At 38.9% G+C, this 26544-nt stretch overlaps 1 pseudogene; it reads right to left on the reverse strand.

Moving 5' to 3' along the window:
* LOC101412797 (heterogeneous nuclear ribonucleoprotein U-like protein 1 pseudogene) overlaps positions 1–25431 on the reverse strand; it is a 60152-nt pseudogene extending 34721 nt beyond the window's left edge.
* Positions 25432–26544: the final 1113 nt, after the last annotated feature.

A 26544-nucleotide genomic window follows, 5' to 3' on the forward strand; every position in this document is an offset into this window, starting at 1 on the left:
TCCACATCATAGCCCACACTCTCCCACAGTCCCTGTAGCACCACCCAGGACAACTCCAAGTCCCGCAAACGCCCCCACATCACATCTCTTCCTCCCACTCCCTACCCCTAGCAGCCACCATGGCCACTTTCTCTACACCAATGCCACATTTTCTTCGATTACTAATCACAATAGTTCACGAATAGAATATCAATAAGTCCGTTCTAATCCATACTCTAAAAGTAGGTAAATAGGGAAAATAAAAAATAGTGAATATATGTTTCATGGTGCCTCCATTTTTCTCCTAGTAACAATACCCTGATTTTCCTTTGGAAATCCATCGCTCTCATCCATGTGATTTAGGTGGGATTAATCTCAGCTTCAACTCCAGAGGTATGTCCTGACTGGCTTAAGCCAACCAGTTTTTCCACTGGATTGGTTCAGGAAGGAGTAACCCAAACAGATTCAGTGAGACAAAAAAGATATTTTTGTGGTCTTAGGGAGAGAGAATCTTCCTTTCTTTGAGTTGATTGAGTGGTAATTTGACCTGAGGTTTGGAGCCACAGCAGTTGTTTTCCCACCATGAGAGAAGCTAGACTGAAAATATAACTGCCTCGTGGAAGAAAACAGATCTGAAGGATGCAAGGAAACTGAGTGTACTGAAATCATTTTAGCATCTGAGAATTACTCCTGGGTTTTTCTGTTTGATTACTTGATTGACTGATTAAGTTAGATTTAGCTGGGTTTTCTGTCACTTAAAAAAAAAAAAACACAAACAACTCCTAACTGAGGCAAAGGGTAAATAGTCAAAACAGGAAAGAATATCATGAAGATAAGGTTAGGGATAAATAAAATGCATCCACTTACTTCGTGGGCTACCAGTTTGGGTCGAAGCTTTTTAACGGTCAGTAGAAAGAGAGAAATGTCAAATTTCGATTTCAAGCTTCATAGTGTCTTTAGATTAAAATGAACCAGACACTTAGAAAAACAGCAACTATTCCTTGAAACAAGAACCTAAGAGAAATTTCCCCCAGGGACTTCATAAAGAGGACATTATTTGATGTGGTAAACAACATCCTCAATAATATCCTTATAATTAATAAATTAGTTTTGTATGCCTGTTTGATTTTTAAATAATCTCCCTAATACAAGTCAAAGAGAGACAACCAAACCAAATTTAGTAAAAGTAACTCTACAGGGGTCTAAAACCAGAGTCTGGGAATCCAGTGTTCTGCTGTCTTGGATTAATCCAAGGACATTTTTTGGTTGTTCCTCTAGATTAGAGATTTCCTATCAAGCCCTGGGAGGTCCCAGTGAACCCAAGGGCCCTTCCTGGAGCTGGATAGAAGCAGGGACAAGTGAAGAGACATCTGTGTCCTCTAGTCCTACATCAGCTAACATAGCTTTGCTTTAATGTTTTCACATACTGGACTTTCAAAAAATGGTTTTTATTTCCAAAGATCTTTAAACAAACAAACAAAATCCCTTTGAGAACCCCTGACCTAGAGAAACAAATGGAACAGCCATTCTTCAGATGGCTCATACGAGTACTGTTTCATTTCAATAGAGTGGAGATCGTGCATCCTGAAGATACCTGGCCAGCAGTTAGCATAAGTCTAGTTAAGAGCAGTCCCAAGGGTTTTAACAGGCAGCTGAACTGAGTGCCATTGGTCTGGGAAGAATGAACATGCTTGGTTCAGCTCTTCCCTTTTTCCTCTTCAGAAAGGGCGGCCCACAGTGCTCTTCCATGCCATAAGCCTTACTTAGGCTGCCCTTCCCCTAGCTCCAATGTGGTGGCATTCACCCATGACTGTTGGGTAAATCTGTTTTTTCTTGGGATTCAAGCAGTGGGCTTAGTTGTCTCACACTGAAGAACTTCCTCCAACTTAACCTTCATCAGTAATGAAGCATAGATGGTCAAAAAAAACAAAACAAAAAACCAACAACAACAACAACAGCCCTGCCCTAACATAAGTAGGGGCCAAACAATTCAATCACAGAATATGCACCTTATTAAGAGATTGATAGATGACCAAGTGAGTCTGAATATCTAGCTGGCTGGCAGTTCTTGGGTTCTAAGATCAGTGTCTGATCTAAATCTGTCTGGTACCACCTCAATGAGGATTAGCGATTCTAATTTTGTGTGTCGCTAAGACTTCCACATGGTGGCAGCAACTCTGGATTCCTCCAGAAATTTAGTTCCTCTTTTGTTTCTTGACTCAGGGATACTGGACCAGGAGGATACTATGACTGGAGACCTACCTTTTACCTCCTCATTTTTCAGGATGGGATTGTCTGAAGGGTCCTTACCTGGCTTTGCATTGTCCCTTCCCCTGCAACTTGAGAACAGGGGCTGGACAGACAACTGCAACCAAACTCCAATCAAGGTTTTTCTTAATCTGAATTATCACAGGGCATATCACTACAGGATTTTTACTATAGTTCCCTTACTCTTTTATTTTCTCAATTTTGTTTCAAACCCAAGCAATGATAATGTTTTTTTAAAAATCAGGCCCCTACAAAGGTTATTAAGAAAATGTTTTTTTTAGGTGTGATTGAAGCCAAGCAAGATAGTCTTACCCAAACTTGTGGAGACCTGAGCAGTTAAAGCTCATAATTACTTTAAAAGGACTTCCTCTCTGGTTTAATTAACTGGAAGCCATGGTTTGTTCATTTTCTTTTCTGAAGCCAAAATGGAAATTTAAGTTTGCAGATGAACTCCTCCCCAGGACAAGGACACATAGATGAGAAACCACCAATAGCCATAGAGCAGGACAATGAAATGACAAACTGTGTTTCCCAAACATAAAAGCTTAGAAATTCCTGTGATGTGGCAAGTCAAATGCAGAACCAAGTAAGTGGCTAGTGATAAAAGAAAGGCACAGTGGCTTAATATCACTGATTCTTAACCTTGGGTTAAAACACATACAAAGTGTAACCAAATGTCTATTGGAATATTGAAGGGAAGCAGATGTGTCTCAAGTGAGCTCATATGGAAGGACCCTGGTTCGATCCCTGGGGTGAAAAAAAAAAAAAGAAGAGAAAGCATGCCTGTGTGGTGAGCCAGTGCCTGTGCCAGTGTGCAAGTGAGTCACACAGGAAGATGATGCAACATGAGAGAGACGAAGGGGAGAGTCAAAGCGAAGTGCAGCAGAAGCCAGGAACTGAGGTGGTGCAGCTAACAGAGAACCTCTCTCCATATCAGAGGTCCCCAGGATTGAATCCTGGTGAATCCTAAAGGAGAAAAAATGAGAAGACCAAAAAGAGAAAAAAAGACACAGAAGATGACACAACGAATGGATACAGACAGCAGAAGCAACGGGGGGTGGCAGAGAATAAAATAAAGAAATTTTTTTAAAAAACCATTGAAATATATCCCTAGGAAAGATGAACACCCAACTTTTGGTCACAGAAAGTGGCAAAGGGTTTAAGGGAAGAGTAGGAACTTCCTTTTGGTAGGAAGGGCATTACTTGGGGAAATAGCCCAGCCTTAGCACCAGCTCACCTTACCCTACAAGCCACAGAATCAGTCATGATGAAATCACTTCTTCAGTTGGCACAGAAAGTCCAACTCCAGCTCTGCAGGCACACTCTCAGCCTCCACCATCTTAGATCATGCTTATGTTCTTGGCCCTGGGAGATGTATAGAGGAAAGGGGAATTAGCAACTGGAGTATGTAAGGGAGAAACAGCCTTGCTAACATCCAATGAGATGGCTTTATGGAACTGCTAGGAGTCACTGGAGTAAATGACACAGCTCTTCAAAGGTTATGGATAGACCCCAAAACTCTCAACTTCTTTAAATAATCCAATCATAAAACCATTAATCTATAAACTCGTCTCAACTTTTTTGGACCTATCCATTTTCTAGCTTGTACTTTACAGGTTTGCTTTGTTGCTTCCTTCCTGCTAAGAGTTATTTTTTTTTCCCTTTTATCTGTTCCAGTGCTCATGACTCCCCAAAAGAGATGTCAACTTTGAAAATTTAGTTGAATTTGAATGGTATTTGTACATATTTGCTGGTGGATTTCTCTGTTCTGTTTAAGTCAGTGACTCCATTCACTTGTGATTCAATGGTCAAAACTAAAAGAATCTGAAGCTAAAATGAAGGTAAATTGATCGCTTGTAAAGGAAACGTTTTTTTCTAAATGCTCAAAATGCTCTTCTAATAAAGAATAGCACAAGAGCTCTACTTGTCACAAGACTGACAGTTTATTTCACAAGGTACCTGAATCTAAATTACTTATGCCAGCTTAAGGTAGAAATATTTCATAAAGCACAAAAGGCACTAACCAAAAGGAAAAATAATAATAAATTTGATTACTTTAAAATTAAGAACTTTTTAAATCCTATTTTTATTCTTTTTTTTAAAGATACATAGATCACACAAAATGCAATATTAAAAATTATGAGGTTACCATATACCCCACTCTCCAAGATCCCCACTCCTCCTCCATAACAACCTCTTTCATCATTGTGGCACATTCATTGCATTTGTTTAATACATTTTGGAGCACTGCTACACCACATAGATTACAGTTTACATTGTAGTTTACATTCTCTCCCAGTCCATCCAGTAGGTTATGGCAGGATATATAATGTTCTGCATCTGTCCCTGCAATATCATTCAGGACAACTCCAAGTCCCAAAAATGCCCCCATATCACATATCTTCTTCCCTCTCCTACTTTATGGGTTACTTTTCACTCTCTTAATTATGTCTTATTTTTGAGAGTGAAAAACAACCCATAGAGTAAGGGACAATATATTTGCAATATTTTTCTAATTGCAGTATTCTCAAAATGTGGGAGGATCATATTTAGTTCAATAAGAAAAAGAAAGATAACTCAATAGAATAAAAAGATAAAAAACATTTCCTCCCAAAAGAGAAAATCTAAGTGGATAACAAGTATAGGAAAATGTGCTCAAATTGAAGAGTCATCAGGGAAAGGGAAAATATAGCCAGGATAAGGCACAGCTAGATACCCACAAGAATGACTACTTTAAAAATAAACAAACAGAAGCCAGTTAATAGTACTAAGTGTTGGTGAAAATGTGGAACAATGAGACAGTAAATGCAGTTGATAGCAAAGAAAATTAGTACCACTTCAAAACACTTTCGGGCAATATCTAGAAGAGTTGAAAGTACGGATAGACCAGATCACACCAGTGCTACCTACCCCTGGGGGTCTAGCTTAGAGACACATGTAACTATGTGCTCCAGGGGGCAATTGCAATAATATTCATAGTAGCATCAGTCATATAACCAACTCAGTGTCTCTCTACAGTTGGATGTTTGAATAAATTGGGATATAATCATAAAATAGAATACAATATAGTCATGAGAATGAAGGAATTACACTACAGGCAACTCTGCTGAATCTTAAAAACTCAAATGTTGGGCAAAAGGAGCTTGATATTTTTAAAAACACATATTGTATAATTTCTTTTATGTAAAGTCCCAAAACACTAAAAACCAAACTCTGCAGTTTTAAGGTGCATGCATAAGTGGTAAAATTGCGAAGTATGAATAAGATGCAGTTACCATAAAAAGATAGTGTTGTGGATTCTATGGTGTTCCACTGGGATCCCCTCTTCAGGTGTTACATACCATCCTCAGCCACTGAGAATATACACTGCTGATGGCTCACAGATGAATTGCTTCAGGGGGTAGTTTGTAGTCCATGACTGGCCTATGTGGCATTATAAAGGCTTAGTTCCACTTCCTCAATTCAGGACAACTGTGAAGTGCTATCTCATCTCAGAAGATCCCTGTAGATTGGCTATAGCCTCCTGTCAACAGAAGCCTGTTTGTGGGTTAGATTCTCCCTCTGCTCATTTTGCCTTCCTCACTTCCTTACAGGTATATCTCCCAAGAGCACTCCCCAGTAAACTTTCTGCCTGAAATTTTCAATCTCCAAATCTGTTTACAGGAAATTCTATCTATAGAAAACTTTATTAGCTATCTTTGAGAAAAAGCATGGAACTGTGATTCAGAAGGGACACTTGGGGACTTCTAGGGTCCTGGCAGTATTCTATCTTTTAGTTTTAGTTACATAGATTTTTCTCTCTTTAGTAGCTCATTAGGCTGTACATTCATCTTTTCAGTATTTGTTTTACCCGTGTGTTATATTCAACAACAAAAAACGTGGAATTAATAAAAAGACACTCTTTCCACACAGAGGGAGAGAAAATTTTTAAATTTAAATTAGGTATAATATTTGAAAACATAGATTTTCCTAGGTACTTTTCACCCTTCCCCTTTTCCCACAAACATCACTCTGCTGAAACACATCTTCCAGCCAATCAAGTTGGAACTCCATTTCCATTAGCCATGAGATGACAGTCCTGGAGCTTTCTCTGCACTGGAGCAACTCCATCAGGTTCTGTTGTCAGAATCTCTGCTTCACAGTGCCACAAACTGAATCAGAGCCATCTGATTCCTTCATATTACAGATAGGGAAACTGAGGGCTGATAGAATCTGTATCACTGTGCTTCTAAGCCATCCTATTTCCCTCCCAGTGGAATTTATATTTCTCCACCTGTGGTTGGTTGAATTACATACCCCGGAAAACAAAACAAAACAAAACAAATAAAAACATGTTCTTAATCTTAATCCACTCCTGTGGTTGTAAGCCCATTATAAATAGAACCTTTTGAACATGTTATCTTTCCTTAACATTGGCCCAACTGAGTGAGTTTGGGCCTTAACCATATTATTGGAGGCTTTATGAAGAGAAAGCCATGTGGAGGAGAAGAAGTTGGAAGTCAGTGGGACTTGGAAGAGAAAGAAAAAGACACAGTCAAGTGCATTGCCATATGACAGAAAAGCCAAGGACTCAAGGATCACTGGCAGTCAGCCCCAGAATGCCACAGTTTTCAAGAAGAAATCATCACTTTGCTGCTGATGCCTTGGTTTTGAACTTTTCTTAACCTTGAAACCATGACCCAATAAATTCTTGTTAAGCCAACCCAATATATGGCATTTGTCTTAGCAGCTGGGAAACTAAGACACCATCCCATTGACATGCTTTGGCCAAGGAAATATGAGTGGAAATGGTATGTATCTCTTGTGAGCAGAGGTTTTAAGAGTCACTGCATGGTTCTTCATGCTCCCTTTTCTCTCTACCATGAGATAAGCAAAGTCCAGATAGACATTGCTGGGTCCCAGAGTGAAGGCAATAAGCACAGAGCATAGCTGACCCACATGGACACCTAACATGACCAGCAAATAGACTTCTGTTATTTTATGCCACTGAAATTTGGGGGCTATTTGTTATTAAGACATAACTCAGAATATTCTGACTGATACAGAATCTTAGCAAGGGATCCTGAATTGCCTAGCACTTTGTAAAAATATCTGAACTGCACAGAGCCTACTAAAAGATGCTTTTCAGAAGTTACATTGCCTCCCTTTATTTATATGATGAAATGCACAGACACATGCACATAATGCAGCAGTGTTGATAAACAGATGCTACTTCCAAGTTAAGCTTTTTTGGATGAAAGAAAAAATAAAAGCCAAGGGGGAAAAAAAATTATATGAAATGACAGTCAAAGATTTGATCTTGCTTAAAAAATAACTCTGCTTTGAAGAGCTCACCTTGGTCCCTTAGCTATTAAGCTGAGAAATTTCAATTAAGCCAAATTTCTTGATACCACATCCCCAAAATGTCTGTGACTTCTCTTGAAAGCTAGAGTCTGCCTTTTCATTTGGGTCTATCGCTTAAAACAGTCCCTTGGCAAATCTGACCCACCTCCTCCATTATCCAGTATTAACCATACTACCACAACATAAAAAGACTGAGTAAAGAGATTTAGTAGAGTGTAAGAGAAATGCACATCGGCATCACATTTAACAACACAGCCACCCAGGACAGCTGGCGAAAACCTGATCAAATCAAATCTTCAGATGCTGTGACTCTGCCACGCCAAGCCAGAATGGAAAAGCTTTTGTTTCAATTGGATCAAGGCCTTATCACCTCATTCTGTCACTCATACTTCCTCAGTCCACCCACAAATCCTCCAGGATTTATTGCAGATGTAGCAAGCTTGGTGGAAATAATGGTGCAAGCAAAGAGGCTAGTCAGCTATCGACTCCAAGCTTTCGGTAATACCAATGGGAAATTATTTGCACAAAAGGTGCGCTGGGGTGACAAATGAAGAGAGGGCTGGCCCATTGAAGATGCTAGGACTTAGACAAAGCTAACATACTAATACCAAGCCACTAGCTTTATCTGATTACATTCTGGGGCTGATGGCTCCCCACATCCCCCTCCAGCCCTCCTCCACCAACCCGCACTTTTACGTAAAAAGACACAGGTTGCTTCCTTTGGTGTGCAGTGTACCATGAAATGATAATCTGGAGAATTACTACATTTATATAAACCACAGAGTGTTTTTACACCCCAGAAAAACAATTTTCAGATCTGTAATAAATTTTTTTCACATTGTCGACCAAAGAAAAAAGTAACAGAGGAAAGCACTAAATTATGACAAGAGGAATTAAGACTGATTTTTAGCCAGAAAAGGTAATTTTTGGCCTTATCTTAGCCACATTTACCTTGGACTCCAGTCAGACTTGATTTAGGAAAACATTCAGAACAAGAGCAATTTCACTCTTCACCTGTAATTTTGCACAAGAAAATGTTTTCATTTTCCCATTTTAATCTTTGAGCAGGCCCGTATGGGGATAACTTCTTGCATTCATTTTTGTTATTTTTGCTCAGTTTGCTTCCCCTCTAAGCAGGTGGCAATGGTGTATTCTGTGCAATGTGTTTTTTGTTATAAACGTCGTCAGCTTTTAAAGTGAAAAAGAATTATCCTCATGGACAGAGTTTCTTCCTTTTTCTAACCTCTCATTTGCATAGAAACAAAGAGAATTTCTTTTATCTGAGTCCCAGTTGACTGTTAATGCTTCAAACTGATGTAGTCAAGATGGACTGTTCTTTCCAATTCCTTTCCACAGTGCTTTTCCTTAAGTTAGGTGAAAAGCAGAGTGAAACCGATAACCAAATGTGAGGCTCATTAATACAATTCTCTATCTGGTTTGAGGACTAGGGGCTCCTGACAGAACATGGAATCTCAACTTCAAAAATAAACTTTTTTCAGAAATGTGCTCATGACATCTGTATATTATGCAATGATGTCTTTTAATAATGTGTAATAATATATCTTTGAACAGGCAGGCTGTTAAGCTCACACACAAATACAAAAACACCCTAAAATTTCAATAGTTTCCAATTCAGTTCTTCCATTATTTAAGAAAATATATGTCTTAATTGCAACAAGTTCTGGTGGGAAAAAAGAGCTCCTTATTTGCCTTTATATATATGTAATTAGAAAGTAGTATCTGTAAGCAACTCTAGCAAAATTTCTTTCTCTGATCTCCATTTGTTAGCTTATGTCATGGGATTCTTAGGATAAGATTAACAGAAGATAATTTGCAAGCCAATTAAAATCTACCAGTGACATCCATTCTTAAAATACCCTGAAACTGACTCAAACCCATATAAGGGTCAGCATCGAGTCACAGGATCAGGGCTGTTTTTCAAAGAGCTCAGAGGGCAATCACTGGAGAAGCTCTCATTCCTAAAATTACTTCTGAGCAGATATGAGGGTCTCCAGCTTGGAGTTCTTCCCTGATGATCTGCCTGCATCGTGCTTTCCTGTCTTGGATGGCCAATCAACCCTCCAGGTCTGGCTTGAACTTTTGATTCAGTAACCACACTTCTGTAAATGGAGTGGGACAAAAGGTTTCCTCTGTTTTGGTTTTTAGTTTTTTAACCTCCAAACTGTTCACCCATGTATTTCCTAGTGAAATTAAATTTTATTTTTATCAAAGAATTGCACACACCTATTTGATGAGATAAACAGAAAAAACAATAGGTTTAAACAAAAGAGAGCATTCTCAGGCCCACTCTTCAGATGCAACCACTTTCATGTCTCTGAACTGTTTCATCCATATTTCCAAATAACATGCTTTTACTGCTGTGCCAGTTTTAGGCATTATTTATTGTCTTCCTGTTTTGAAAGATGGCAATTTATCACTTTTATGTTCCTCCTGCCTATTTCCCTTTCTCATTATTGGAAATTATAGATATTTCATACTTTTGTTAAATCAATATTGAATATTGTAGTACCTTGGAAAATATTGTTCTTTGGTGAGTCAAGTCATGAACTATAATTATATTTTCCATTTTGCCCAATTTTTACCTTGCTTTGGTTGCCTCATTTACATAATTGTCTACAATTCTGTATTTGTGATTCTTCTCAGACTTACCAATTGAACTTGTAAATCACTTGTCTTTTAAAAAATTTTTTTTTAAAGATACATAGATTACATAAAATGTTAAATAAAAAATACAGGGGATTCCCATATGCTCCACTCCCCACTCCTCCCATTTTTCCCATATTAACAACTTCTTTCATTAGTGTGGTACATTCATTGTAATTGATGAACACATTCTGGAACATTGCCACACAGCATGGATTATAGTTTATATTGCAGTTTATATTCTCTCCCACTCCATTCTGCAGGTTATGGCAGGATATATAATAGCCTGTATCTGTCTTTGCAATATCATTCAGGACAATTCCAAGTCCCAAAAATGCAGCCATATTATGCCTCTTTTTCTCTCTCCTGCCTTCAGCAACTCCAGTGGCCACTGTCTCAAATCAGTGATATAATTTTTTCTACTGCTAGAATCAAAATAAGTCTATAGTAGAATATCAGTAAGTCCACTCTAGTCCATATTTTATTCCCCAATCCTGAGGATTCTGGAATGGTGATGCCACTCCACCTTTAATTTAGAGGGAGCTTCGATCCAATATGGCTGATTGATGGGACTCTCTTGCTTGCAGTTATAGATTCTCTCAATTCCTTGGTATGGCGGTTGTCTTGTTAATTGTCCTGGATGAGTCCAATGAACTTGAGAGTAGGTATTACTACTCTGCTGAGGCTTAGGGCCCAGCTGGCTCATGGACAGCATAGAGATTCAAGTCTCTTGGAATATACCTACCAACTCCAGTGCTAACTATAGGTTCAATTAAAGGGACAGAAAAGGCACGTGTAGAGAAGTCACATCTGAGTCCAACTCTGTCACACTCAGGAGCACAAACTTCAAAGTAGGGCCCACTGGCAGGGCACCAGAGCAATCTGCCATGGCTGTATGACCTGGGTGTCTCCAGAGTCTTCAGGAGCCCCACTATTTGGAGTAGTACCTACTTTGGCTGTCTATGACATCCTGCTGAAACATGCATTTAAGTGTTACCTCTCTGATGACTTCCTGGTTCATTTTGAAGTTTCTTAGCCATATAAACCCACTTGTCTTTACCATTTCCCCCTTTTATTCAAGGCGTTTTTCCAGTTGCATCACCAGTTGCTGCTTGGTGGTAATCCCTCAGTGCCAGGGAGGCTCATCCCCAGGAGTCATGTCCCAAGCTGGGGGAAAGGTGATGCATTTATATGCTGAGTTTCTTTTCCACACACTCAGATACTTAGGTATTCTATCACCTCCAATTATTGCCCCTGGAAACTCTTACTTCTTTCAATTTGTAGAGGCATTATGCTGAGACTCTTCATTGCTATTGCCTCTTTCAGGTGGTATATCCCATTACATAGATTCTATTTTTCCTCTATCATTGTTTATATCCTCATCTTGGTGAAATTCATCCTTTTTCCTAAAGAAAGCTGCACAAGAGGCTTTTTCACCCCCTTTGGAGATTTTGTTTATCTGAAAGTGTCTTTCTTCTGCTTTCAAACTTGATGTGTAGTTTGGCTAGGTATAGAATTCTAGGTTGAAAATAAATTTTCCACATTTGTGGTTCACATTTTAGTTTCCAGGATGCTGTTAAAAATCAATGAATTCTGTATCTTGACTCTCTGGCCTGTTTTGTTTTTGTTTTTCTGCTGAAAGAATGTAAGACCTTCTCTTTTTCCCAGGTGTTTGAACTATCAAGATAATGTTCCATCATGTGGATGCTTCTTTCTCTACTTGTGTTAGCATGGTTAACTTTCTGGAATTTCTTTGACTAAATCTTTCAAGTGTTTATTTTTAACTTAAAAAGGATACTATTAATATATCTTTTTAAATATTTACTATAGTTCTTTATTTTTCTCTAATTATTTGATGATGCAATATCTTCTCTTATCACTCTGAGAATATTAAATGTTATTTTAGTTCATTTACTTCTGTTTCTTGAATTGTCTTGGACTTCTCTGAATTACTCTTTTCTCTTTTTATATTGATTTCTGTTAAGTTGAAATTTTGCTCAAATATCTGGTGAATGTTGACTGTCCAATCATATTTAACAATGAAGCATCATGTTATTGTTGTAGGGACTGATGAGATAATATATATAAAACACTTGGTATACTGTATGATATGCCATAAGCATATAATAAATGGCAAATATTGTTGTTTTTATTATTATTGATGCACATAGCACATTGAGAGCACCAACACTATGGATCCAGGTCTCATGTGCAGCTCGATGGCAATGACTAAATGAAAGTCATTTTGGAAGACTGCTTAGTGTTTCCTTCAGATGGGTGCAAACTTATTTCAGATTCCATTGCCAATGTCTACTCTAAATCACCCATGCACTGTGGTAATATCCCATTTGGATCTGTAGTCTCTCACATCATAGCATCTTGCTTTCTATTCTTTTTGAAGCTCCAAATGCTTACAGTCTAAATTACATGTCTTGTAACTTTACTCTGATCAGTGGAAGATATGCTTTCAATGAGTGCAGGAAAAATTTTCTTCTTTTGGGATGTGGCATAATGAACTTATAAATAGAATATTAAAGAAAATGGCCTTTGGACTCCCCAAAATTATTTATCCAACTATTTCCTCAAACAGTGCAAGAAATTGGTACTTCTGTTGAAATCGGTGGTACTTTTAAAAATACTGCAACATTGGTTGGGAGTCTGCTGATTTTACCCTCTATGATATTATGAAGAAAGCAGTTATTTCCAAGTACATTTCCAAAGAATAAAATCAGTTATATTAGATAAACTGATAGCATAGTGGAAAATAATAATGTGGAATTTTATTAAAAGGTATCCAAGGGCTACAAATTAATGTTTATCTTCAGAATTCACTTTATATATGAAATTTAAAAGTAAAAATGCCTTTAGGATGTAGAATACTACTTTATTGAAGGAAACCTAGCTGCTGGATGATTTGTGTAAGAATATACACATTCTTTTTCTTGACTTGGATTTCACAATGTAAAATAAGGGGTAAGTTTAGAACTGAGTCATCTAATGTTAATTGAGATCTTGTTTATAGTTCCTAGCATCTGAAATATTGGGAATTGTATTCTTTTTTTTTTTTTTTTGTAATTTTCCATTTGCTTACTTTCAAATATGCAATTCAGTGATGTTATTTTATTTTATTTTATTTTATTTTATTTTATTTATTTATTTCTCTCCCCTTCCCACCCACCCCCCCGGTTGTCCCTTCTCTCTGTCTATTTGCTGAGTCATGTTTCTTTGTCCGCTTCTGTTGTTGTCAGCGGCACAGGAATCTGTGTTTCTTTTTGCTGCATCATCTTGTTCTGTCAGGTCTCCATGTGGGTGGCGCCATTCCTGGGCAGGCTGCATTTTCTTTCACGCTGGGCGGATCTCCTTACGGGGTGCACTCCTTGCGTGTGGGTCTCTCCTACACGGGGGACACCCCTGCGTGGCAGGGCACTCCTTGCGCGCATCAGCACTGCGCATGGGCCAGCTCCACACGGGTCAAGGAGGCCCGGGGTTTGAACCACAGACCTCCCATGTGGTAGGCGAACGCCCTAACCACTGGGCCAAGTTTGCCACCCGGGAATTGTATTCTATCAGGATAGTCAAACATAAACAAATGAATGCATTAAATAAATTGACTGCATTTGTAGTAAGTGCTATGAAGCAGAAGTATAGAAAGCTTTTACTGAGCACCCATTTTGTGTCAAGGGCTGGGCTAGGCAATATTACAGATTTTATCTAATCTCATTCCCACAAGAACTCAGAGTAGAGGGTAATGCAGTATGCCATCAAACAGTTGAAAGAACCAAGTACTGGAGAAGTTAATCTTCTTGCCTAACACAGTATGGTGGTAGGCTCAACATTAAAATCCCACTTCTTACCCTTTCATTATACCCATCTGCCCTTCTTTCTATAATTGATTAATGCTAAATTTATCAAAGTCTCCCAGAGTCTGGAAATAAGATGGAGTATGGTAAGTAGTTCATAGAATGAGATCATCAAAGTGTTCTTTTTTTTTCTCTCTCCCCTTCACCATCCCCCCAGTTGTCTGTTCTCTGTGTCTATTTGCTGTATCTTCTTCTTTGTCCACTTCTGTTATTGTCAGCGGCATGGGAATCTGTGTTTCTTTTTGTTGCGTCTTCTTGCTGTGTCAGCTCTCTGTGTGTGTGGCGCCATTCCTGGGCAGGCTGCACTTTCCTTCGCGCTGGGCGGATCTCCTTATGGGGCACACTCCTTGCACATGGAGCTCTCCTACGTGGGGGACACCCCTGCGTGGCATGGAACTCCTTGCGCGCATCAGCACTGCATGTGGGCCAGCTCCATATGGGTCAAGGAGGCCTGGGGTTTGAACCGTGGACCTCCCATGTGGTAGACGGATGCCCTAACCACTGGGCCAAGTCCGCTCCCCATCAAAGTGTTCTTGAGTCCAGAAGTTTTAATCAAATACCAGAGTTGTCCCTGGTGTTAGGCAATTCCTCAAATACAGAATATCACAGTTTTGTTTAAATGAGGACTTACCTGGAGCTGACTCAAGGAACCAGCTCTGGACTCAGGTAAGCCCATATACAGACAGTTAATCCACCCCCATTGGGAGAGTCCTTAGAGGGTAGATCAGAAGAATCTCCCTGGAGTTAAAATACAGGTTCTCAGGCCATTCTCCTGACAATTCTGATTTGCCTGCTGGTTCATATGAACAGACCAGTCTAGTAGAAACCAGTGTTATGGATAGAATGTTAGGCAGACCTGCTCTGCCATTTACTTTCAGCGGTAATCCTGAGCAAGTTATTTTGTTTCTCTGTGACAGTGTTCCCATGCTTGAAAAATAAGGATAACAAAACCTCCTTTGTGTAATTTTGAGCATTAAGGAATCTCTATGTAGTAGTAACTGGTTCATGGAAGGCACTCAAAATGAATATTAAGACTGTTGTCATGATAGCAATATTACTCAACTATTGGATATTTTCACTCAAAAATGTTTATGGAATGCTATGCAGATGTAAGGGTGAAAAAGAAAGAGTCTTGTCTTCAATTAGTTTACAGTTAAGTGGAGAAGAGCCAACTAATTAATCCCAGCAATATCTCACAACAAACTTCAACATGTGCTATAAAAGTCCAAGGAGGTTATACAAACATGTTAGGTAATTCTGACCAAGCCTGGGAGGGGTGTGCTGAGGAAATTTTACCTAAGGAAGTAATACTAGAGCTGAGATCCATCATTTGATGAGACAGTCTCTTCCTTCTTCCTTTTACTCCTTACATACTTCTCTGGATATTGTTGGATAGTCACATTAAGCTCTTGGTGACATTTTTTCCTCAAGTCCTTTCCAGGTGTAATTTTTTTTAAACTCAACTAACACCTTGCTAAAAGTACTAGGCTATGGAAAGAGGGGTGAGGTATAATTTTCTTAGTCTCCCGATCTCTTTACCCCCTTCCCTCCATCCCTTCTCTCCTCCTTTCCTTCCATTCTGTTTCCTCTACTTTATTTTTCTTCATAGTCTACTGCACATGTATGCATTAACATGTTTGTTGTCTGTCTCCCCCACTATAAATTAAGCTCCATGAATGCAGGGACTTTGGTTTATCATTGGCACTTCCTGTCACATAGTAGGTTCTCAATGAATGTTTTTCAATGGATGACTCAAACATTTACTCAGAATCTGCTATATGCTATGTGTACTCTGCTAAATTCTCAGGGAAAAAAGATAAAAATGACACAATCCCTTCCCAGACTGTTGAAGCCAAGAGATAAGAAAACAGGGCATTTTAGAGAATCCCAACCATCAGCCATAAGGGATCAAGGCCCCCTACCAATTAGAAGTGGAGTGGGCATCACCATCCCAGAATCCTCAGGACAAGGGAATAAAATATGGACTAGAGTGAACTTACTGGTAATCTAATATAGACTTATTGTCATCCCAGCAATGGAAGAAATTATATCATTGATGTGGCCACAGGAGATGCTGAAGGCAGGGAGAGGGAAAAAGATGTGTCATATGGGGGCATTTTCAGGACTTGGAATTGTCCTGAATGCCATTGCAACAACAGATACAGGCCATTACTATCCTTCCATAACCTACAGAATTGAGTGGAAGAGAGTGCAAAATGCAATATAAAGTATAAGCCATGTGTAGCAGTTTGATATGGTCATGAATTCCAAAAATAGATATTGTGTTATGTTTGTAATCTGGTCTGTACCTGGGCAGATTATGGTTAGGGCTTTGATTGGGCCACGACATTAGGGCATTGAGTCCCCACCTCTTGGGAACTCTCAGATAAAAGGCAAGGCAAAGGACAGAGTTGACGGTTTTTTGAAGTTGGAGTTTTGATGTTGGAGTTTGATGCTGAAGCCTTAATCTGGAGCCAGGAGAAGAAAACAGAGGAACAGAGACGGCTTCTTAGGCATGGCAGAAGCCCCAGGGAAAGAGACAAAGCCATTTGCCTGATAGTCTACAGCTGACCTTGTGGAGTGAGGCAAAACCTAGAGTGCCTCATAGTCTACAGCTGACCTCATGGAGAAACTAGAGGACCTGAGCTCAGAGAGAAACAGGACCTGGGAAGAAAGGAACCCTGGAAACCAGAACCCTGGAAGACATTGGCAGCCATCTTGCTCCAACACATGGAAATAGACTTTGGTGAGGGAGGTAACTTATGCTTCATGGCCTGGTATCTGTAATCTCCTACCCTAAATAAATACCTTTTATAAAAAACCACCAATTTCTGGTATTTTGCATCAGCACCCCTTTGGCTAATACTATCCTTAATGGCAATGCTTCAAATGTGTTCATCAGTTGCAATGAATGTACCACACTAATGAAAGAAGTAGTTAATGTGGGGAAGGGTGGGAGGTGTAGGGAGTGGGGCATTTGAGAATCCCTTATTTTTGTGTGTGTAGCATTTTGTGTAATCTAAGTATCTTTTTAAAAAAATCAAAAATATATTAAAAAAAAAAAAAGGAAATTGTACATGCTGGAATGGAGTCAAGTGTACCTGCTATGGAAACACAAAGGAAAGGCCACATTTATCTCAGTCTAGGAGACACCAGGAAGACCTCTTGGAAAATGTGATACATGAAAATTGGTGGCTTCTAGGAGATTTAAAGGACCCACACCTTAGTGTGGAGGTAGCTGGCAAAGTCTTTAGCCTACTTCTAATTATACATTTGCCCTAATCAGTCAAAATAGGGCTTCTGAATCCAAAAGAAGTGCAGGAGCTCTGAGAGAAAAAGTAAATTGTATATATCCATGCTCCTCTTTTTCCATTTTGCAGTAGACACTTCCCCATATCTGCCACCCCTGAGCTTTAGTAGGCACAGAGATATCCACCCACAGACTATGCTTCTCAGCTGCCCTTGAAGTGGAGCCACATGATTAAGTTCTTGTCAACGAAATGTGAGTGGAAGCGATGCGGGAAAAGAATATTGTTTGCCTTTCACTCTTTCAGTGGCTGGAATGTATTCACAGTTCTATTTCAGCCTTAAAAATAACACCCTGGGGGAGGCAAAGGAGCAAGCTAGAAGGAACCCGAGTCCTTGGATGACCTTCCAGGGCAGATTTACTCCTCCTGGAGTGCCCACTTAGCTCTGGATGAGCTGATGAAGAGAAATCGACTTCTGTCTGGTGGGAACTATTTTTTAGAGTCCCTTTGTTCCAACTCTAATACAAGTACACTTTGACCTTATTCCTTGTTCAGGGTGGATGATTCTGGGACTTCCTAGAGAGTGACAATGGTTCTGAATAAGTGAAACACAACACCTGACATTTGGTTTTCTTTTGTTTTTATTTATTTTTTATTACAGAAACTTTTAAACAAAATAAAAATAGAGAAAATAGATGATGAAACTCCATGTACTTATCATCTGGATTCAACACTTACCAAGTGAAGCAAATTTGAAACATACCATTTCATCTGTAAGTATTTGAATATGCCTATAAAAGATAGCTCTTTGTTAATAACTCTATTGAGGTAAAATTTAAATAGAATAAAATTCATTCACTTTTTAATGTTCTAATCTTGGTAATTAAATAAAACTGTGCAACCTGTATACCAATAAAGATAAAACTGTTTCTGTCATCTCACCAAGGCCCTCATATCCCTTTATAGACTATCATCTTTCTTAACTTTTGGTCCAAGATAATAATCTGCTTACTGTAACAATAGTTTTTCCTTTTCTAGAATTGTGTATCAATAGTATCATATAATATAAAGACTTCTGTGTTTCACTTCTTTCACTTTGCACACCGCATTTTAGATTCATCCATGTTCTTTTATGTATTGATAATTTAGTCTTTTTATTGTTGAACAGTATGTGTATGCCACAGATTATTTGTCCATTCACCAACTGGTGGGCATTTGGTTATTTCCTGTTTTTTACTTTTATGAAAATTGTTTTTCTTTATATTTGTATGCAGTCATTGTACAGGCATGTATTTTCATATCTCTTGGGTAATATTTAGGAATGGAATTGCTGGGTTATATTGAAATTGTATGTTTAACTTTATAAGAAAATTGGCAAACTACTTATCAAAGTTACTGTATCATTTTGTATTCCTACCAGAAATGTATGACAGTTTTATTTTTCTCACCAATATTTGATATTGTCAGTCTTTTTACTCTAAAATGTCTAGTGTGGATGTAGTAGTATCTCCTTGTTTTAGCATTTTAATTAGCATTACTTGGCATTTCATTTAACATTTTCCTGAGTACCAAGCATTTTTTTAACTAATCAATTTTATGGATACATATTGATAAAGCATAAATCATCCAAAGTAGTTTTCAGTATGATCACATAGTTGTGCATTCAACATTTCAATCATTTTTAGAGCATTTTCATTATTCCAATCAAAATAATAATAATAGGATAAAAACAACTCCTCACCTTTCAATAGCTCTATGCCTCCCCTGCCATACATAGCTGCTATTCTGTTTCCTTCTCTCTAGTATATTTGTATTTATATTTTGTAAAAACAGTCATATATGCAATATCACTCATATTTCTATTTTACATGAGGTTTCCCTATGTCAGACAGTCCCATGTTATATTTTTTGACTTTCCTTCTAGAATTATATAGGACCTTAGACTTACCCTTTTACCATTGGGTCATACCCGTATAATCGTTCTGCTAGTTACATACACTATGATGTGCCTTCACCATTTCTATCCATTTCCAAAGAGTTACAAAAACCTTTTTACCAATTCTGTACATATTAACTCAGCTTTCCATTCTCTACCCACATTTTATTTTCCAGTGACCTATATTCTAATAATTAACTCATGAATTTACACAATATATTTGGTTCATAATAGTACAACCATACAGTATTTGTCCTTTTGCATTTGGCTTGCTTCATTCATAATCTGCTCCAGGTTCATCCATGCTGTCATGTACTTCATTACTTCATTTCTTTTAACCCTACTGCAGACTATTCCATCAAGTGTATACACCACAATTTGTTTATCCATTCTTCAGTTGATGAACATCCGGGTTGTTTCCAACTTTTGACAATCATGAATAATGCTACTATGAACATCAGTGAGCAGATAGATGACTGAACACTTTTCAAGTGCTTATTGGTCATTGGGATGTCTTCTTTTGTGATGCATCAGTTCAAACTATTTATTCATCTATTTATCTGAAAAGTTGTAGTCTTTACAGAAAAATTCTACAGAAAATAGAATTCCCATATACTGCTTCCACCCATTATTAACACTTTGCATTATATTTGTTACAATTGATGAAAGAGTATTATTATAATTGTACTAGTATCTATAGTCCATAGTTTACATTAGGGTTCTCTCTTTGATTGTACAGTCCTATGGTTTTTTTCTAAGCTTTCTGCTCTAGAGACACATATTCCATCTAAAATTTCCACCATTAGACACATTCAAATATATAATTCAGAGGAATTTATTACATTCACAGTGTACTGCTATCATCACCACCATCCATTGCCAAAACTTTTCCATCACCCAAAGCAGAAATTCTGTACCAGCTAAGCATTAACTCCCTATTTCCTACCCCTATTCCAGTCCTTGGGAATCTGTATTGCAGTATCTAAGTCATGAATTTGCTTAATCTAATTATTTAAGTCAGTGAGATCACACAATATTTGTTCTTCTGTGTCTGGCTTATTTCACTCAATGTGATGTCTCTAAGGTGCAGCTATGCTGTTGCATGTATCAGAATTACATTCCATTTCATGACGGAATAATATTCTGTAGTGTAGACATAGCACATTTTGTTTGTTCATTCATCTGTAAATGGTCACTTGGATTGCTTCCATCTTTTGACAAATGTGTATACTGCCACTATGAGCCCTGGTGTGCTAATATCTGTTCAAGTCCCTGCTTTCAATTCTTTTGGGTATATATGTATAGACATGGGATTGCAGGATCATTTGGCAAATCTCCACTTAACCACCAAACTGTCTTCCACAGAAGTTGCACCATTTTACATTCCCACCAAAAATGAATGTTTCTATTTTCCCACTAATGATTTCCCATTTAAAAAAAATCGTAGTCATTCTAGTAGGTATGAAATGGTATCTCATTGTGGATTTGATTTGCATTTCCCTAATGGCTAATGAAGTTAAGCATACTTTCCTGTGCTTTTGGCTATTTCTGTACCTTCCATGCAGAAAGTTCTTTTCAAGTCTTTTGCCCATTTTTTAATTGGGTTGTTTGTCTTTTTATTGTTGAATTGTAGGCTTTCTTTATATATTCTGGATATTAAATCCTTATCAGATATGTGGTTTCCAAATATTTTCTCTTATTGGGTAGGTTGTCTTTTCACTTTTATGATAAAGTCCTTTGATGACAGAAGATTTTAATTTTGTTGAAGGCCCATTTATCTATTTTTTCTTTTATTGCTTGTGTTTGCATGTAAAGTCTAAGAAACTGTTTCCTTTCACAAGATCCTGAAGATGTTTCTCTGTTTCCTTCTAGGAATTTTATAGTCCTACTTCTTATATATTGGGATTGTGTTGAATATGTAAGATGCTTTGGGTCCAATTGACACCTTCACAAGTCTTCTAATCCATGAATATAGAATGCTGTTCCGTTTATTTAGGTATTCTTTGATTTCTTTTAGCAATGTTTTTTAATTTTACATGTACAAATCTTTTATAACCTTGGTTAGATTTATTATTAGATACCTGATTCCTTTAGTTGCTATTGCAAAGAGATTTTTCCCTTGATGTTCTGTTCAGATTGTTCATTACTATTCTTTAGGAACACCACTGATTTTTACATATTGACCTTGTACCCTATCACTTTGCTGAATTCATTTACTAACTCTAGCAACATTATTATGGATTTTTCAGGTTTTATTATATATATAATCATGTCATCTGCTAATAAGGAAAGTTTTATTTCTTCTTTCTGTATTAGCCAAAAGGAATGCTGATACAAAGTAGTAGGACTCTGTAGTCTTTATTATAAAGGTATTTATCTGGGGGTAGAAGCTTACAGTCACAAGGTCCTAAAGAGTACAAACTCAAGGTACCATAAGGGGTACTTTCTCACCCAAAGTCTGTTGCCAGTGTTAATGCAAGATGGTGGCAACTTCTGTAAAGATTCAGACTTTCTTCTTCCTCTTAAGGCTCCATGGTCCCAGCTTCATCCAACCTCAGCTGTAGGCTGGCGTAAGGCTTGGCTCTCTTGTCTTATCTCCAGGCTCAGCTGCCCTGTTCTCTTCACAATGTCAGCTATAGATAATTCTACAGAGCCTCTGCCATTTCTAATGAACTGTCTCACTTACTCTGGGTTCTTCTCTGTGTGTCTGCTTCTGTGTAAGAGACTGTTTTATCAGTCCACCAAGGAGGGCAGGACTCAATGCTGAGCTGCACTCCAATGAAGAAGTTGAAACAAAGCCCTAATTCTTGATTTAATAAAGTGAAAGCGAAACCTCTGAATTTAATACAATCAAAGGGTATCATAACCTAAGGAACTGACCAGTTTAAAAACACAGTATCTCTTTTTGTAATTCATAAATAATATTAAACTGCCACACTTTCCAATTTGTATGCTTTTTATTTCTTTTTCTTGCCTGATTGCTCTGACAAGAACTTCCAGTACAATGCTGAATAACGGTGTGACAGTGGGCATCCTTGTCATGTTCCTAATCTTAGAATAAAAACTTGTAGTCTTTCATCTTGAGTATGATGTTAACTGTGGGTTCTTTATGTCCTTTATCATGTGAAGAAGTGTCCTTCTACTCCTAGTTTTCTAGGTGTTTCCAGCAAGATGTGGTGCTAGATTTTGTCAAATGCCTTTTTTTTTACTTTGTACTGTTGAGGTGGTATATTAAGTTAATTGATTTTCTTATGTTGAACCAGGCTTGCCTACCTGGAATAAATTCCACCTAATTATGATGTATAATTCTTTTAATATGCTCTTGGATTCTGTTTGTTAGCATTTTGTTGAGGATTTTTGCATCTATAGTCCATGGGATACTGATCTGTAATTTCTTTTCTTGTGTTGCCTCTATTATCTGGCTTTGTATTATAATGATGTTGATTTTATAATATGAATTAAGGACTGTTTCTCCCTCTTCAATTTTTTGGAAGATTTTGAACATGATTTGTGTTTATTTTTCTTGGAATTTTTGGTAAAATTCACCAGTGAAGCCATTTGGTACTGAGCTTGACTTTTTTGGGAGGTTTTGGATGACTAATTCAATCAATTATTCTGGGTGGAGATGGACAGGAAAGACTCCTCTTCTCAGTCACTGTAGCCTCACCATGTGACCAAGGGAGAGGGAGGGTTTCTTTAGTCAAAAAGGAAGAAGGGAGGAAAGGGAGAAGGAAGTAGGAGGTGTGGGGGGCAGGGTACAAACAGAAAATACAAGGTCATTGCTGACTGTTTGCATCTGAAGAGAAATGCCTGCCCTTGTGTGGGAAGAAACAGTTCCTTGGAAGAGAGGCTGAGGGCTAGAAGGAGACTGGGCAAGGAGGCAGTCCTGGGATGACCCTGTCTCCCAGCACCTTGGGAGCTGAGGTGGGTGCTGGTAGAAGAAGCCGGTGGGATTTTCCTGGGGCCTCTAGGGCACCTTGGCTGCTGTGTGCTCATGCCACCCTATATTCTCCCAGAGTACCTCCTGTAGTCATAGTATGGCGACCACTGGCCCTGGTTCTGATAGTCCTGATTCCACTGCTGGGCATACTGCTGATCTGGTTATAGCTCGGCTGAGGGCAGGTCTGTGTGGTGGGCTGAGGTGGGCAGGTATAAGGACCAGGCTGTAGCCACTGTAGCTCCCATAGTGCATGTAGTGGCAGAGGTAGAGGTGGTGGGGCTGTGTACACCTGGCTGTAAGCTTCTCAGTGGTAACTGGGCTGTGGGGGGCTATGGCTGCTGGCAGTGGGGGTGCTGGTACTTGCCTCAAGTCAGGGATATTGCTGTTCTTATTGTAGATGCTGGCTCTAGGACACATTCGAAGCAGGGCGGTAGCTGGCTGGCAGCAGTGACTGCTGTGGTGGCTACTGCTACAGGTGGGTCAGGTTGTAGCTGCCTCAGCTGGGAGAGTTGTTACCCCAGTGGTTTTGGCTGTGGCTACCACCCCCACTGCTACCTCCTCTATAATTGCTTCATCCACTGCTGCCTCCCCTTTGATCTGAAAACCTCCTCAGTTGGCCCCCATGGTTGCATAGGATAGGAAATTATGGCCACCTCTACAACTCTGAAAGCCACCACTGACTTGGGTGTCAAAGTGCTTTTCAGGTGGCAGCCCAGCCTTGCAGCCTCACACTTCCTCCTGCTGCAGTTCAATGAACAGAAGCTCATCCAGGGAGTCCCTGACATCTGGCAATATGATATTGGCTTTCATTTTCAAGACTGCAGTATCTGGGACATCCTTCCCTTCCATGTTGATTCACTTTACTGTTAGGTCTTTCAGGTCTTTGTTGGTGGGACAAATTAAAATGGCTTTGTACTGGAAGCCTTCAAATGGTCTCATTTTTTGTCTCTGGACTGAACCATAGTAATTGCCTACTCTAGGATATAGTTGCAGGCAGTGATCTGGAAGAGATGGTTGAGGCACTATTTGGCCTGCTGGAGCAGGACATCCCAGTAGCCAGCGTAGGCCCATTGCCTGCATCTCATCCATGATGGCATTGGTACCCAGGATGCTTTACTTCTTGGAGGCTGCATGTTTGATGGTCCACATGGTCTTGCCAGCAGCAGATAGGCCTACCATTATCAGAATCTCAAACTCTGCCTTCCTCTTTGGTCGAATGGTGCCCCAGATCCACTCATTAAGGGGAAGATGCTGGATGAAGGTGAGGCCTGGGAGGACAGAACAAAAGGGCTCTACCCTCTGCCCAAAGTTGAATTCCACAGCACAATTCTTCACCAGGGCATGAGGGTGGAGGGCCTAACCCACCCAAGGCTTCCTTCTGGATTCAGAAGGCAATGCCCATTCACCTCCCATTCTTAGTAAAGATAAGCTCCACGTCATTCCCACATTCAAAGTCCGAAAGAGTTAATCACATCATTCTCTGTAAACTTGTCTCTGTAGTTTTTAAACTGGCTATTCGTGGACTTCTTCCCAGGTACTCCATAGCCATAGGAGAAAGGTTCTTCCTCTATCTGGGAGCTGCAGAAGTCCAGAGAAGCCAATGTGGACCATGTGGGGGTAAGGCTCCATGGATGGAAGGTGCTTCACAGAGATTTTCTCATTGAGCCTCATCTCGAAGCACACATGGGTTCTTGACCACAGATATGCAAAGCCCTTGATTGTGAGTGGGGTTGGCCACTACTCTGGTCTCAAGCAACCTTGAAGCAGAGATCGCAGCTATCCATGTCAATGGCAATGAGTGTGTCCTCAAAGTCATCTTCATCCTCTTCAGCAGGAGGCTTAGGAGAGCTGCCCCTCTGGGTTGAGTTGTGTTGGGGGAAAAGGAAGCTGGTGCTTCTTGCTTCATCTGTCTTCATTTCTGGGCAATAGACCTGCCGCTGCTGCTCCATTTCCAGCCGTCTCCTCTTGGAGCCTCTTGCTTGATGACCTGGGTATCATAGAATGGGTTCTACCTGATAATATTGCCCATGGAATCTCCTCATTGTTGTGCCCAAGTTGCTAGTCTTCAGGCTTCTCAACCTCCAGCGCCACCTGTAGCCACTCTGCTAGCTCAGCCTTGAGGCAGTGAGGGTCCATGCCACAGTGCTGCAGCTCCAGGTGAAGTTTGTTCACCTTCAGACCCCTCACATCCATGGCCTGGGCCCCTATCAATTTATTTTTTAAAATTCTATTAGGATTATGATTAAGATTGAATTTAATCTATGTCAATTTGTAGAGCATTGCCTCCTTAATAATATTGGGTCTTCCAATCCATGAACATACTCTACCTCCATTTTGAAAGTTCTTCAATTTCCTTTAAAATGGTTTATCATTTTAAGCATATTTATTTTTTAAAACTTTTTGACCGACCATTTTTAACATAACTTCAATATTATTACAACTGAAAAAATTGGCAATAATTCCATAATACCATCAAATATCTGCCTAGTGTTCACATTTGATTGTTTTATGTGTTTTTATTTTTGCAGTTTACTTTTTTCAAGTTGATAATGGAATGAAGTCTAACAATACAGTTTGTTGATAGATTTCTTAGACTCTTTTTAAATTCACATCTCCCTCTTTTATCTTTTTTCTTTCAATGTTTCTATTTTATTAAAGAAACAAGTTATTTGTTCTGTAATGTCTCAAATAGTTTGAATTTTGCTGATTGCATCCCTTTGATATTATTGAATGTGTTTCTTAGTCTCCTTTAGAAATTGGTTGACTAGAATCAGGCTCAACTAACTGGGTGGCAGGGGCAAGACTATTTCATAGGTAGTGTTTCATACAGAAGATACACAATATCTGGTTGTCTCTCTTTTTAGTGATGCTAGCAGCCACCTACAGTTATTGTCTAGATCCATGAAATCATTAGAGGATGCAAAATTGTAAAGTATTCTTTCTATTAGTCCATCTTCATTTATTAGTTGGTATACTTCTACAAAGGAAAATATGTCTTTACCATCTATTTGGTACTCTAAGGTACAGTTGTGCATATAGCTTCCTGATTTTAACAGTAAACATTTGGCCCCAGATATATTTGTAGGTCTCTGTTAACCTACCATTCTATAGTCAACTGTATAGAGACAATAAATAAATGTAAACCAATCTACAAGCTTTGTTTAAAAAAAATGATGATATGATTAAAGATATAATATTTGAAAGTCTATCCAAACTTTTCATGCTTTCACCAAATTTCCTTAAATGTAAGGGAAAAAAAGATTTTTGGTCATAATCTAAGCAGTGCTGCTCACAAAATTGAAGTAC

Source organism: Dasypus novemcinctus, chromosome 12 (assembly GCF_030445035.2).
Source record: "Dasypus novemcinctus isolate mDasNov1 chromosome 12, mDasNov1.1.hap2, whole genome shotgun sequence".
Lineage (NCBI taxonomy): Eukaryota > Metazoa > Chordata > Mammalia > Cingulata > Dasypodidae > Dasypus > Dasypus novemcinctus.